The 4243-nt window shown below is 42.0% G+C and overlaps 1 pseudogene; it reads left to right on the top strand.

Annotated features, from left to right (window-relative positions):
• The first annotated feature begins 1197 nt into the window (after window positions 1-1197).
• Window positions 1198-2452, top strand: LOC114515299 (annotated as a pseudogene).
• The last annotated feature ends 1791 nt before the right edge of the window (window positions 2453-4243 follow it).

The raw sequence follows: 4243 nt of genomic DNA, 5'->3' as shown, positions 1-4243 counted from the left end.
GAACTGCTTCGAGGCATATGGGTGAGGAGGGAGCAAAAGAGCACAGCTGGGTTAGGAGTGATATCAGACCCAACAGCCTGTATCCTGGCTACACAGGGCACTATCCAAAAAGGGTGAGGGCTCCCTAACAATTCAATGTTGGATATTTTTAAAACATGAACAAAAATCACAATGTTGTTAGACCTTCTGTTGGAGTTTCACAATGTTTTACTGAGCATTTCACTTGTCAGGGCTGATGAGGCCTTCATCAGGTTCTAGAAGCAATGCAGGCAACACACAGGAGGAGGCCTCAGCAGATGACACCCAAAGTCCCATCAGCCTTACACCTGGCTCCTCTCCCCCTTTCCTCTGGACTCCAGCCTGATCTGGCTGTCCTTGGGCCCTGTGCCTACTTCTTCTTCACAGGACCCCTTTTGTCATCTGACATGCTGTGTGGCTACTTTATTTCTCTCTCCTCCACTATTGCCTCCTTCCCTCCTTTTTCTTTTACCTGGAAAAAGCTATTTTAATTTTAGTATGAGGTTACTTTTTTTAAATTTAGAATTTGTTTTTAAATCTTTACTTTGGGATACTTAGTATAAATACAGTTCTGATATCTTTTTAAATATTTTATTTAAACTTTTCTAGAGAGAGGGAAAGGGAGGTAGAAAGAGGGAGAGAAACATTGATATGAGAGAAAAACATCAGTTGCCTCTCCCACATGCCTGGACCAGGAGGAACTGGAAACCCAAGTGACCAGGAACCAAACCAACAACCTTTTGCCCCACAGGATGACACCCAACCAACTGAGCCACACCAGCCAGGACACAGTACATATATCTTAATCAATAAAGTTTTACATATTCATACCCCAAGTGGCCACCTCCCAGATGAAAATATAAAACACTTCCTTCAACCCAGATAGTTCTCCTATGCTTCTTTCCAGGCAATACCCTCAAGACATAGTCCCTATTGTCACTTTTATCTCCATTGGCTAGTTTTTAAATTGTCATGTAAGTGAAATAATATAGTATGTATTCTTTCTTTTTTTTTTTTTGCTCAATGTAATGTTTTTTTGACATTCATTCATGTTGTGGTGTGCATCAGTAGTGTTGACAAAAGATAGTCCAGCATCAAAAAGGTTTTCAAAGAGGTTCTTTAAACAGTTTTAAAATTATGGTTCACATACAGACAGGCTTCTGGTACAGGTCAGAAAAATGTCAGTGGCCATCAGGTTGCTGGCTCTCCCTTGGATTCTGTGGAGCTGCCATAAGCCTCCCAGCTCCTCTTGGTCTCAATAGTCACCAGGCTTCTAGAGTATTCCAGGTCCCATCAGAACTGCAAGTTGGTGAAGACAGAAACCAGTTTCTTGAGCAGCTCCTTGAAAAGCAGGGATTTTGGATGCATGTTTCTCTCTTCTTCTCAAGGGAGAGGCTGCCAAGCTGTATTGGCCCCTGTCTCCTGTATCATGGGTCCTCTGGAGGAGCAGTAAGCTATCCAGTTCCCTTTGGTTTTAGGAGGCCTCCAGGCATCCAGCCTGTGTTGGGGCCTATCAGTGCTCTGAGCAGATGCTTGCTTTGTCAAGGCACCACGTAGAGTCTTTTGCTCAGTATGACATCATTCAGCCAGTTCTACAGAGGTGACAGCTCCACAGATTCCCAGAAAGATATGATTGAAATTCCTATGCCTCCATGACAGGAACAAGCTGATGATTCCATAGAAACCAAAAGAGCCCACCTGCTCTGTGAGAGCAGGAAGTGGGGAATGCTGGAGAACTAGCCTCTTTGCTAAAGAATATCTGTACCATATGACAGAGAAACAGCTGAACCTCTATGATTGCTTGATTAATGAGCCCAGTAATGACTGGGATAGTTACTACTAAGCTACAGAAGCAAAACCAGCCCCTGAAATATTTGAAAATGAAGTCATGGCACTGCTGAAAGACCTTGCTAAAAACAAAAACAAGGAGCAGAGACTGCATGCCCCAGATCTCGAATATCTCTTTGAAAAGCCACATTGAGATATGTACCACTGCCTGCCGTGGGGGCTCAGCCCATGGACCCTAAGTGCTTATGATGGATACTGGCTTTGAATTCCTGCTTTCCCTTAAACACTGAACTCACCTGGACCATCCTGCCCCACATGATGGACCCATCTCTCTCTCAGGGCATGCAAATGCTCAGTGTCTCATTGTAACACTTTTTTGTTCAGTTCTAAGCCTCCAAAGTGGTTTAGAAGTCTGAGGGCTTCCTCTAGCAACTCAGACAAGTGTGAAATTGCCTTTTTAATTTATTTATTTAATTTTTGAAATTGATTTTAAAATTAAGATTCACCAACAACCAATAATGTTGAATTTACTTTCACTAGTTTTTCTGAAATCAGTCATTTCAAAAAGAAGCAGATTTCGTTATTTCATAAATGTGCATCCATTTTGCCTATAGAAAACATAGTGATTAAAGAAAAACTGCAATATTAAAAAATATGTTTGACATACAATGTTATATTAGTTTCATGTGTACAGCATAGTAGTTAGACATTTATGTAACTTGTAAATGGATCCCCCAATAAGTCTAGTACCCATCTGGCACCATATTATTGGCTATATTCCCTATGCTGTACTTTACATCCTGTGATTGTTTTGTAACTACAAATCTGTACTTCTTAACCCCTTTCACCTTTTTCGTCTAGCCCCCAACTGCCACACAAGTGGCAACTGTCATTCTGTTTTGTTTGTTTTGTTTTTTGGATTCATCAGATAAATGAAATCACATGGTACTTGTCTTTCTCTGTCTGACTTGTTTCATTTAACATAATACCCTCTAGGCACTTCCATGTTGTTGCAAATGGTAAGCTTTTATTTTTTTTTTTTATGGCTGAGTCACGTACTATTGCATACACATACACACACACACACTGATATGGGAATTCAAGTGTTAAAGATTTTAGCTGTAGTTATAATTGATAGGCTTAAGTGATTAATGCATGTGGAAAGCTGCTGTTCCAGGAACTGGAAAACATGACCTATGTGGCTCCAGGATGTTGACCAGAAATTCAATTTATGTGTTCTAGGGAGTCTGCAAGTATTCAAGAGGTTTTTGAGCCACTGTGTTCCAGACAGAAAATGTCCATGATGCAGACAAAAAACTGTCAATCAGCAAATCAAGCAATACCAGGAAAATTACTGCTAGACTGCAACTCTTATCCGATTAACATTTTTTCCAAACCCCTTACCTACTTTTTTCTCCTCTTTATAAAAAGATTGGTTTGAGATGAGATGTGAAGATGGTTTTTAGGGTACATAACGTGCCATCTTCTCAGATTGCTGGCATCTGAAGAAAGCTCCTGTAAAGATTCGATCCTGGCCTCTACTTATTGGTTCTGGTAGCGATAAACAGTGTGAACACTGACTTTTCTGGTTTCATTTTCTGACAGCTCTGGTGGGACACCTTTGGAGCTCTCAAGTAAGTCTGGGTATTTGGTGGGGAGTCCCATTGGCATCCTGGACTTGGGGGGCCCAGGGTGTGCATTTGGAGACTCCCAGAAGCCACCAATTACTTTCACTTAGGGACTTTCCTCTGATTCTTGTCACTCCCTGCTGCCTTCACTTTCAACTGTATCACTGCACTTTCTGGTTCAGAATTGCAGTCCTGGGTTATGATTTAGAATGGTCATAAGGAATTCAGGTACCTTCTGGTTTTTTGGTTTGTCAATTTGGGGGAGGGTTTGTTTATTTGTTTGTTTGTTTGTTTGCTATTCACTCACTTTTATTGAATACAGGTTCACTCAAAGTAGAACATCAACATACATTACTATCTTACTTACACTCTAACAATCTAAGAGAAATATAGCACACACATACAGAGCAATCAATGGAGGATAATGAACCCGAGTCCCAAAGTCTCAGTCTGTAGGTCCAGGTGGCAACACTTTGGGCAAGGGATTTGTCAGCGTCTTGCAGGAAAGGATTTCCAGAGCCAGGAGAGAAGCAAGGGAAGAGCCTGCAGCAGCTGATGACAAGGGAGATCAGCCTGGCATGGAGCAGCACTCTGGTGTGTGGAGCTCAGCTGTCTCAGCAGTGGTCTGGAGCCTTCCTCAGTTATACCTTGAAAGTGGTGTACTCCACCCTTCTGGGTCTTTTAATAAGTGTGTTGGCACCCCTGATGCCAAGTGGGGAATTTGCCCAGGAATCTATGGGTGGTACATAGCTGTTGTGCTTGGCACCCATGATGGCAAGTGCAGAATTTCCCCAGGAGTATATCTATGG

Source organism: Phyllostomus discolor, chromosome 8, assembly GCF_004126475.2.
Source record: "Phyllostomus discolor isolate MPI-MPIP mPhyDis1 chromosome 8, mPhyDis1.pri.v3, whole genome shotgun sequence".
Taxonomy (NCBI): Eukaryota; Metazoa; Chordata; class Mammalia; order Chiroptera; family Phyllostomidae; genus Phyllostomus; species Phyllostomus discolor.
Note: the sequence above shows the minus strand (reverse complement) of the source record. Positions and strands in the feature narration are given on the sequence as shown.